Source organism: Delphinus delphis, chromosome 16 (genome assembly GCF_949987515.2).
Source record: "Delphinus delphis chromosome 16, mDelDel1.2, whole genome shotgun sequence".
NCBI lineage: Eukaryota > Metazoa > Chordata > Mammalia > Artiodactyla > Delphinidae > Delphinus > Delphinus delphis.
In genome coordinates, this window is record NC_082698.1 from 35,814,608 (window position 1) to 35,826,873 (window position 12,266).

Consider the following 12,266-nt stretch of genomic DNA (forward strand, 5'->3'; position numbering starts at 1 on the left):
TATTATTATCTTGTACAAATGAATAATCAAAAACCTTAATCAAAATAGAGTCAGGAGGCCAGAAGCAGGAGTTCTTATGCCCCCAGACAATGGCAGAGCCCAACAGGAAGAAGACTTTCTCTGCTTGCCCGGCAAGAGGTCAGCCCATGAGGGTCTGCCACAACTCAGCCAATGAAAAGCTACTATACTTCAGACTCAATTCCTCCAGTGAACTCTTTGTTTACTTCCCGACTTCCTTTCCCCCTAGAGGAGTTCTCCCCTTCATTTTTGGGGGGATTTGCACATGGCTAGCCATGGTTGCCGAACTCGAATTACAGTTCTTTGTTGATCCCCAATACACCCATTTTTGCAGGAAAAATAACTGGAAGCCTCTTAGTTTTAGGTCAGTGATTCTCATCTTACAGATGAGGCCATGCCAGAGAGGGTAAGTGACTCGCTCAAGATCACTCTTTCTTGCAGAGACAACATTAAAATTTAGAAATGGGATTATGACGGTGAGGTAGATTATAAAATTTTGAAAGAAACACTGAGGGAGGAAGAGGATTTCCGAGGTTTGAATAAATACCTGCTAAGCAACTCTGCTACACTTCATTTATGAGGTATTTGATGTCGGAGCCTCACAGCAGGTACATACAACATGCAGATCCCTTAAGCCTCAAGACTGCTCATTTTTTAGACCCCAGATTTCCCATTCTGACCAAAAGGACTTGTTTTGCCTCCTCAATCCCATTTAAAATTTAGGCCAGTCCATTGGTTTCTGTAATCCAGTCTTATTACTAAACTGTTTCCACTTGTCCCTTCCTGGGCCTAACTGGGAGGATGAAGCTACTTGGGAGAAGGGAAGGTATGGTTAAAGAAGGTGTGATATTGTGATTTATAATAAGAACTATAGATTTGTTCTTTGACCCTGACCCTTGCACAAAGCTCCTAAAGCCCTTGGAATTTCCGATGTGAAGAGGGCAATAAAGGTGGCTTCTGTTATGTTAATGAGTGACTTTTGGAAAGCCCGTAGGTAACCTAAGGATGGGAGCTGGTTGCCAGGGCTACCAGCTAAATGATTAGAGGGTTGGAAATTTCAATTCCATCCTTCTGACCTCCAAGGAGGAGAGTGGGGCTGGAGATGGAGTTCCATCACCAATTGACAATGATTTTATCAGTCGTGCCTATTTAATGAAGTCTCCCTAAAAATCCAAAAGGGCGGCGTTCGGAAAGCTTCCAGGTTCCACTCTAAGGAAGCAGGTTGGTGAACATGTGGAGATTTGGGGAGGGTGTCCTGCTCAGAGAGCATGGAAGGCCCATGCCCTTTCCCCATACCTTGCTCTATGCGTCTCTTCTATCTGGCTGTAAAGTAAAATGTTTCTCTGAGCTGCTCTAGCAAGTTAATCAAACCTGAAGAGGGGGTTGTAGGAACCTCCCATTTACAGCTGCTCAGTTAGAAGCGCAGGTGACAGCCTGGACTTGCAATTGGTGTCTCAAGGGGGATGAGAGAGCGCTGTCTTGTAGTACTGAGCCGTTGGCCTGTGGGATCTGATGCTCTCTCCAAGTAGTGTCAGAATTGAGTTGAATTGTAGGCCACCCAGCTGGTGCTGGAGAATTGCTTGGTGGTGGGAAAAACCCACCTACACGTCAGAATTATCGTCAGAATTGTTAGTAGGATATAGTCTGCTCCTGCCAACCGTCTCCCCTGGTGATGGAAGGAGGAAAAACACTTTCTCTCGCTGATGGCCAATATGGTGGCAGTTCCAAATTCACCATCCCCTTTTGGTGGGTTGCTGTAGCTTTACTGACCCAAAATAGACAGACACTCAGATATTTCTCCAGCAAAGACGGGTTTATGCAGGATCAGCAAAGAATTGCAGTTCAGGGTCTGCAACCATGGTGAGGATCATGCAAGCTCTCATGTGGCAAGGGAAGGAGAACTTTTTCATAGGGAGGAAAAGGAAGTGGGGAGGGCTATAGTAAACGAAGAGTTCATGCTTTTCATTGGCTGAGTCCTTGCCAGGAAAGGACTCTAATTCCTGTTGGGCTCTGCTAATATTGCAGGCATAAGAGCTCCGCTTTCTGCTCTCCCAACTCTATTTCATTGAGGTTTCTGTTTATTAATTTTTTTTTACAGTTTTTCTGTCTATTCTTAACTGGCTGTGGGTCACCAGTGCCACCTAAGTCTGAATTGCGGAGGGCATCTCACCTGTGGCTTGTTCAGGTGGGGGCAGGTGGGGGCATTTTCCTGGGCTGTTCCCTGGCATGAGTGAGTTGGCAAGGCTGGGCTTCTTGCTGACCTTCATCCTCCCAGTAGTGAATTTTCCCCAGATCTCCTGCAACGGGTCCCCTTGCTCTAGTGGGAGGCCCTCCTAGGGGAAGGCTTTGTGCAGCATCCACTCAACCACAGGAGACTTAAGTGTTTTCCCCAAAACAAGCAGAGGATGGTTCCCTCCCAGGTTCACCCACTAACTCCTGCCACCCTTCCTTATACTGGCAGCATCAAAGAATCAGGTACCCTGCAGATTCAGTGACTCAGCAACCTTCAGGTCAGTGACCACTGACCCTGCCTAGTGGAGGAAAGATTTGGGCTCATTCTTTGCAGGAGAAATGGGTACTAAGTCCAATGTATCCTCTTCTCCCACGGGGAGAGAAAGATGAAGGTATAGTGTATTAGTCTGATAGGGCTGCCATAACATCATACCACAGACTGGGTGGCTTAAACAACCGAAATTTATTTTCTCACAGGAAGGCTAGAAGTTCCAAGTTTTCTAGCTTGAAGGCGAGAAGTTCAAGATCAAGGTGTCAGCAGGGTTCGTTTCTTCTGAAGCCTCGCTCCTTGGTGTAGATGGCTACCTTCTCACTATGTTCTCATATGGTCTTCCCTCTGTACCTGTGTGCAAATTCCTTTTCTCAGAAGGACACCAGTCATGTTGAATTAAGGTCCATACTAATGACCTCATTTTACCTTAATTACCTCTGTCCAGGCCCAAGCTCCAGAAACAGTCACATTCTGAGGTACTGGGAGATAGGACTTCAACACGTAAATTTGGGAAGGGACACAACTCAGCCCATGAGTCTCAGCTTGGGGACACCCCCTAGCCTCAGTCTTCTCTATATAGGCGCATCAGGTGGGAATTTCAGAACTGATTTCTCTGAAATAAACCCTTTTGGTCAGCTCTGTGGTAACACAGTAGACACATTAAGAGCAATACCGGTTGTACCTGTGAATTTAGAGGGTGAAACATTTATTGCCTTTTGATCCCAGCTGAGGCCCATCTCCCTAGAAATTCCCACGCTCTCTGGTGAGAAGTTGGGTGACTTGCAGCTGTAGAGGCCCTCTAAGGTGGCAGGAAGGGCCTCTCTTGGTGATACTTCTTGTGAGCGGTTTTTACACTTATAAATACATTTGTTTTCCACTTCAGCATTTCAAAGCACTTTCCACATTATCTGGGCAGTGGGCAGGGCAGGCATTCTTCCCATCCTGTTACACGTGAGGAAACTAAGCTTTCCAGAGATATTAAGTGATTTACGCAAGGCACATGGATACAGAGATATTAAGTGATTTACGCAAGGCACATGGAAGCCCAGCTAGGACTGAATTTCCTACATCCTCACTCCCTATGGGAGGTAGAACAGAAGTGGAGATACAGGTGGGCTTGTTAGTTATCTTACCTATATGGCGCTTACTATATGATAAAAAAAGGAGAATTAGCAAAGAGGAGACTTTGTACATGATAAACTTTCTTTGATATGTTAATGTCCACAATGTTTACATAAGATTAGAAATTATATTTTAAACATATTTGGTAATATGACACTGAAAGAAAATTATTTTATTACTGCTAAATTGTTCTGTCTTATTTTTAATATATGTTGTAGTATTTTTTTAAAAGCCTTTGTCAAAAAAAAAAGGTTTTATCAAAAGCCTTTAGAAGAACTAAGTTGTAAAATGCTAGCTCTCAGCTTCGTTACTTGCTTTTCAGAGTAGAAGGCTGATATTTGCTAGGAGAGAGATAGTCCTTTGTTGGTCACCAGTTCATTCATTTATCAGTCAATCAATAAGCATGGACCAAGGGATTACCCTGTGGAAGGTACTGAGTTCTATATCGCTAGAGAGTGTTTACGTAAAGACAGAGCTACCAGAATATTTATATCACTGGAGAAAAGATTGTCACACATCAACAAACCATCACATTGCTAGAGTTCTCGATCAGGTTTTGAAGAAATGCTAGCATTGACATTTCATAGGTTAATTTCCATCATTCTGATACAGTTCACTAGTTTTCTGGATGGACAGATGCTGTGGTTCTGAAAGATGCTTTTCCCTGACTTGGCCCACCAAGTCCTGTCTGATCACTGTGTTCCATCCTTTTAACCTAAGCTAAGGAAATGTCAACAACAAGGTTGGATCCAGGAAGTCATGTATCTGCATACTCCAGTACAGCCGAATGCCTCAGAGTCAAGGGCAAAGGCATATGACCTCTCTCCCTGGATGGAGATCATTTGCTCTGCCCCGCACTTCTGCTTTTACTCACTCTCACTCCACAGACTCAAGATCCCACCTATGAACACTCCCTGCCTTAGCTGACTTGGTTGGATTGACATCCTGACTCCTCCAGTTACGTTCTGGAAGGGGACTTGTAGGATCCAATTTGATATGCCTAGAGCCAGAAAGATAGGATGACTGAGGATTTTTGTCCTGATGGTGAAAAGTACAGCATTCTCACAGAGAGGAGAGTTGAGAGTTCAATAGGAGAATAAAAGTGTTAACCTTATATTATCAGATAATTAGCTAATTAAAATGTTCATACAAGGTCTTCCCAGCCATCCCACAGCCTAAGAGTCTTCTGGCAGAAAGCATCAAGTTAAAATGAATACCAAAACTGGGAAGTTTAAACACCATGGTTTAGCAAGGAGACATACCTGTCTTGCTAGTCGTTTTTTTTTGTTTGTTTTGTTTTTTTTCAGTTTTGCTCTATTTTGCATTTTACCTCTCAGAGTTAAAGAACAGTCAAAAGCCCAAAAACTCTCCGCTTGCATTCTGTTTTTTATACTTAAAATGGCAGCAAAATGAATCATATTTTTAAGACCAATTTCTTTTTTTATTTGAATATATAATTAATTAAAATCCACAGTTTATACCATAATGTCAGAAGACAAGAGATAGCAATTTTTAAGAAGAAAGTTGAATCTCACAGAGAAATTTTAATACTCTTTGAATTTCAGTTTATGTAATCCACAGATATAACAGTGCAAATAATATATGATTAATAGCATAAAGAAATTACTAACTTTAATAAATTATGTGATTTTCATTTCATGAGATGGAAAAACTGTCAAAACTTATTAATATAATATTTGAATTTATTTTGTGGGTATTTATTGCCTTCATCAATACAAGATTTTGATTTGTCAATGAAATGATTTTTGTAACTTTATGAAAGCTAATACACCACCCCTTTGAGCTAGTCATTGCATGTTGCCTTGTGAAGATTAAATGAGATTCTTTCAAGGAATAGCTTTGAATGTTGACTGTGGCACTATTCTGGAAGATAGGAGTTACAGCAGTGAACAAAACAGACTCACATCTCTGCCTTTCTGGAGCTTATTTTCTAGAGGAGAGAGGCTAAGCAGAATCAATAAGGACATTTTACAGCTCTTTAGAAGAAGATAAATGCAATGGAGAAAAATATAGCAAGTAGGCGGTGGGTCTGGAGAGAGGCAATTGTAGATGGCGTGGATGGAGAAGTCCTTACCGGGGAGGCAAGGGTTTGAACAAGGTAAGGGACTGAGCCATGGGGTGATCTGGGCAAAAAGCATTGCAAGCAGAGGTAGTAGCAGTTGCACAGGCTTTGAGGCACCACCTGGCTGGTGAGCCTGGTGAACGGCAGAACCAGAGGTAGAAGTGAGCAAGGGAAAGTAATCAGAGGTTAGAGAGGGGATGCACCCCATCCCTGTACGTATTACTTTAGGAACTCTGATACTAGTCTCACTTGAGTTGCCCAGAGAACATGTTGAAATGAATGTAAATGAGTTGCCAGCGAGGGTTTTTGGGCTGCTTTCTCCGTAACAAACTCAGCCCACATCCTTGCTGCTGGCTGCCTTTCAATAGCTCCAGCCTGCCAAGCCTTGCCCCCACCTCAGGGCCTTAGCACACACTCCTCCTCCTTCCTGAGATGCTCTCCCTGCCGCTTCTGTCCCCACTCTTCTCACTCCCTTTCCTCTTATGCCTTCATGCCTCAATGTGAACATTAGTTCCTGGAGCTAATGCCCGAAGAAGGTTTTCTCTATTTTCTCTCAGGACTCCCTTTTTCTCCTTCTCCATGGGCTGCATTATGATTCGCAAAATCATGCAAAATCATTCGCAAAATCATTCGCAAAATCATGGGTTTTGTTGTTACATTGATTCCAATTATACTTATTCACTTGTTATTATCTATCCTAGGCTCTGCAAGAATAGACTAAATATCTGTTTTATTATTAGTGCTGTTTGCGGAGTACCTAGCACATGGTAGGTACAATGTAGATATTTGATGAAAAGATGAAGGAACAAGTGAAGAAATAAATGAATGAATGGGAACAACTTGGAGGGTAGCAAAACCAGGATTTGTGTCATCGTTTGTCTCCCAAGCTCTGCTTTACTGATAGAGATCCCGAAACCCAGACAGTGTTTCAGGGTTAAGCATGAGATGGGCACAGGCTGAAGTTTCCTAAACCTCTTGTCATTCACGTGCCTGAGAACAACACACTCTTTTAATGGACCTCCCCATTCCCTGTCACTGAGGGCGTTCCTGCTTCCTGTTGAGGCCACAGAATGTTGTGCCTTATTATACTTATTAAACGCACTTTATATCTTTCAGTGAATCCCTCTGGCACTGAATTATAGACCCCTTGAGAGCAAGGACCTAGTTTTATTTGGACAAGGATGGATGGTACATGGCACACAATAGGGGCTCAAAGTTTGGGGAATGAAACTAATTATCTGCTATGTTCCTGCTATGTAGAGGTATTCTGCTAGGCACTTTAATTTTTCCCCCCAAGATGGCTTCCGAGTTTAACCAAATCCACTTATATATATGCCCATTTCAGTTCTCCCAGTCCATCACATATTTGGATCAAGTTAAATATGTATTAATACTAAGCAAAGTTCTAGACAGAAAAGGTAGAAATGGTATCAATTGTCTTTGGCATTCTTAGGTTGGACAGAGCTGGACACAGAGCAAATGCCGATGACTTCTTTTGGGTTGAGACTCAGTTGCTGCTGAACCCTGATGTTTTCATTACTTTTCTCCTTCTCAAAGGAGAAGTCTGAACTGGTTCTCAAAGTACCACATGAATAAAAAGACATGTACTGAGATAGCCCTACTTCCTGGCTGCTCTGTCGGAGCAAAACTAGCTTCTCAATGGTCCCCCAAAGTTGTTATTTTTAAAATAGGGACTTGGTTTTCAACTACTTTAATTGACTTAGGAAACATGATTTACCCTACTAGAAATCAGAATGTCTAACTAGCAAGGTCATGCTCACCAGTCCAAAATTATCTCCAATCCACAGTACGTGAGAAACCAAAACGCTCATTCTTTGAGCCCTGACAATTAACATGGCTTGCGTTTCTCTTCTTCTATGGAGGATATGTGATTAATATCACTATTTTCTAGAAGTAACTCCAGTACAAGGTTAATAACTGTTTTACTTTTCCTCATCTCAATCAAGATTAAATAATTATAAGTTAAACTTTACGAATTATCCTTACAGCAAGGACATACTCCACAATGCTACAATGACATATCGGTTAGGTATTTTATATATTCATTTCTATTTTACAATGAGTAACTGAGGCCCAGAGACATAATTAATATTAAATAGTAGAGTCTGAATTCAAGTCCAGGTCTGCTCAGTTCTAAACACCTATGCTTCCTCCATATTAAGCTTCTTCTACTGTGGATGAATGGGTGGATGAATGGATGGATGGATAAATTAATGAGTGAATGAACACAAGAAGCAACTGTTAAATGTACACTTGGGTCACATCTGACTAGGTGGATGTAACTTTTGTACAAATTACCTAGGAAAATATTACCTTTGGAAATCGGTAATATTTCATTTGGGTCATAATTTGTGTATAGAGGTTTTAATAATGTTAGATCTATTTAATGGAACTGTAGTCTAGTGATGGAAATGTATCAGAAAATAGTTGGAATTTTCCCACATGGTAGATACTACACCATGGATAATTAAACTTTATTAAACTCAATTTAGAAATATATGTTGAATATAGTAGCCACCTAGGTTTGACCTAACCTCATGGAATCCTCCATGTATAATTAGTGTGTAGGCTGTAATTTTCTGATGGTTTTATTTGTATGGAAAATAAAATTTGCAAATCTGAATTTTCATCCATAGCATGTCAATATTCTTTCTCTTCAAAGTAAGAATGACAGTAAAAATGGGTAGCTCCAGTTATAGTACTCTGGGGGGCTGTTACAAATTCTGGGGGGTGGTATTTTTCCCTAGTACACTCAACTATGCTGTCTCATGTGTCATCTACATGCATATGGGCTCTGCCTTCAGATTGTAAGCTGCTTGAGGGCTTTCCTTCCCTTTTACAGAGCACTGAGTATATTGCTAGACACGCATTGGAAGTTCAATTAAGTTTATTGAATGAATACATCTCTCAAAGCTAAAGGGAACCCTTGGTGCAAGAATGGACTATTACATTTCAGAGTAAGTAAGTACCTGCTCAAAGAGGGAAGTTAGTATAACATGGAAATAGGGGAGATAGGAGAGACCCAAAGATGTACCCTCATTGCAGACCTCATTCAATTTTGAATTCCACTGCTGTGCCCCTTCCCTTCATACCAAAATTCCCAACAATAGATACTTGTTAGAAAAAGAAATACGTTTTCAGGTAAATTTCAATGGCTGAAGGTAGGTAAGTAGGCTCTAAGGCTGTTAAGAAATAGAAATAATATATTCTTGTTTGTTTTCCATCCTGAAGTTTTTATTGGAAGACAGCAAGTGGTGAGATTTTAATATTGCCTCCTCTTGTGTAACAGTGAGAATAACTTACACTGCATATCCTTTTTGCATATATTGTTTCATTTGAAACTTACAAAAACCTAACCAGATAAGGAGAGTGGGTATATTTTGTCCCATTTAGACAGGAAAAATACTTGAGGGTCAGAGAGGTTATGTAACTTACACACGCAAGTCTGTATAACAGAAAGAAGACTTCTGACTGCTAAATCCAGCTCCCTTCCCTTTCCACCCTGCTGGCTCTCTAATAACAATAATTGTAGGACAGTCATCACTCAGTTTTATGGGAGGAGGCAAAGATTTTGTAGTCCTTTTCTCTCTCATGCTTTCCTCTTGTCTCTACCTGCCTGCCTTCTGCTATTCTGAAGCCTGTTGTTTTCTCTGTATACCAAAGGGACGAAGAGCAATGTTCAAATGAAACCTTTGTTATTTTTTTTTTTTTAGCTGATTTTGGAGCATTCGGCTTAATAATCTGAGAGGCTCTTGGCTTATTTCACCATTTTGCCATTATAGTGAGTGTTTTTTGGGGGAAAAAAACAGCTCTTGGTGATAAAGATAGAAATCACTCACCAGTATTTGTGAGATCAAAATGACCCTCATTAAGACTATTGAAAATGAAGTGTAAATGGCATTCTATCATGCTGCTTGGCATGGCAAGGAGGAATTTTAGAGAAATTCCTAAAAGCAACAGGGAAACTGCAGTGAATAACACAGTATTGAGCAGCAGGGCAACAGAAATGGTGAGGGAGGAGTCGTGCAGATGAAGCACGGGAGGTTGGCTCTGCCAGTAGTTCCTTGAGTCTTGCACTGTCCATACAGTAGCTGGTAACTATGTGGACTATTTAAATTTAAAATAAAATCATATTAAAAAACTCTTTAATTATACTAGGCACATTTCAAATGCCCCATGTGGCTAGTGACTACCGTATTAGATAGTGCAAATACAGAACATTTCTCTTGCAGAAATTTAATTGTATCATGCTGTTCTAGGCAGGAGAGCAAAGCCCCTCGTGCCATATCAGAGTCATTTAAATGAGGAAAGAACAATGAACTATCCCTAAGGATTCCTTCCTCTTTTCCTCCTTTCTCTCTTCTCTTCCTCTCCCTCCCTCCTTCTCTCCTTCCCTCCTTTCCTTTCATCTTCTCTTAATTGCTTTGTCCCTTCTTTTTGTTTTTTCTTCCAGTAAATATTTAGTAAGCAAATACAATGAGCCTAGCCCTGTTTAAGCATTTGAGCTACCATGGTAAACAAGAATTCATGTGACTCCCGCCCTCAGACAAGTCACAATGGATTCAGACAAGTGAAAACTGGTGTTGGGGAGAAAAAAACTTTCCTCTACTTTGTAGGTTCTTTGGCTGGTCTCATAATTAAATTGACACAAGTCAGATTGACAGGAGAAAAGCAAATTTAATCAAATTAAATTAAATGTGATTAAATCAAATTTAATCACATACGTACGGGATCCTCATAAGAATGTGAGACCCAAAGGAATTCAGGCAGTTGAGGCTTATATGCCATCGTGAGCTAAGGAATCCTCAAAGTGGGGGAAGACAGTTTACACGAAGATAGGAAGAGCAACTGTTTGGTAAATGTCTACCAGGCTCTGCAGAGACAACAGGACACAGAGAGGAATCTGCTCTGCAGGCCCAGCTGAGCTCTTCCCAGCTCTCCACACCTAGCCCATATTCTTTGTAGTTATCTCTGGTGATAGTTCTCTTCTTGGACCAGACTATCTAAATTCTTTCAGACAATTAAGGGAGAGGTAAATGTTTTTCTTAAATCTTCTGGGTTTTGATTGCTTTCAGTTCAAAGTAGTCCAGATTCCAAAGTGACCCATTTTGGAGAAGCTCATTCTGAACCCTTTAACTGGCAATTATGATCCAGTGTGATAGGTTCTATGACTCCTAACCTAGTTTTTGGGCCTCAGGTTTACACAGAGAAAGAGATGTCAGAACATCAAGAGCTAGAAGATTAGTATAAGATGTCTAGGTATAAAAGGTGCAAGGAGAAGGAAGGAAGAAGAGTGTTCCCGATAGATGAATAGGAATGAAAAAAGAAAGAACAGGATGTATTCCAGGAGAGAGAAATTGAGGATGAACAGAGGATACAGCACAAGCAGAAAGAGAAGAGGCTACAGAAATGAGCAAAAAGCAGATCCTAAAGGGTCTTATAAGCCATGTTAAGATGTTTGTATTTCATCCTAATGGCAGTGGGGAGTTCCCAGGAGATTTAACATAAGAGGGTGACTCAATTATATTTGTGTTTCTGATACATCACTTTTTCTGCATTGTGGAAAATAAACTGTGATTGGCAGAGCCAAGAGGAGGCTGAGAACTGAGGCAGAAAAACTAATTAGGAGTCTGTTAAGTTGGTCCAGATAAAGATGTTGGTTCGTGGCATGGACAAGGGTTGTGCAGGTGGCAAAGAGAAAATTTATTTTGAATAAACAGATGTTACCCCCAAAACTGGGTTTACCTTTTCATGGGTATCGAGCCAAAAGACAAAATGAAGTCAAAGATCAGAAGAAAGAATTATTACTTGCAGCATGTAAGGAGAACACTGGGAATCCTTCCCCAAATAGTGTCTCTCTGAACAGCAAAATCAGGGAGTTTTTAAGCTAAGGGAACATGCATATTCATGGAGGGACTTGAGCAGAGAAGAATTCAGCATAGAATTGGGGCAAAGGTTGAGAGAGTCCAAGTTTTAGTTGATTAAAATCACAAGAGTCAATGTCATTATTCCATCCTCCACCAGGGGAGGGGCCTTTGAGTTCCTACAGAACTCAAAGACATGTATCAGATAGTTATCTATATCCCTTGAGGAGGAACTAGGACTGTTTTATCACTAAACTATTGTTTCTTGATTGCTTTTCCATTGTTCCTGCATTTCCTTACTTCCCTTAAGATCATTAATTACTGATACCTCTTCAAGGGCAAGCATTATGAGCAGGCTTAGATTGCAGAATGGCTTAGGCCAAAAATGGCTTCTCTTATGTCAAGAAAGCCATGCCTGGTTCTCTTTCTCTAGGGACTCCCTACCCTATTTGCTTACAGAGAGACAGAATCTCATGATTCAGTGAGAGATGAGGAAGAAAGAGAAATCAAAGATGAGTTCTGTAGTTCTTTTTTTAGCAAACAGATAGATAGTGGAGCCATTCATAGAGATGGAGAATGCATACAAAGAAGCTAGACTGAGGAGAAGGTGGTAGAGGTAGACCTCAGCTCAGATCCTACTTTAGAGAGCAATCTT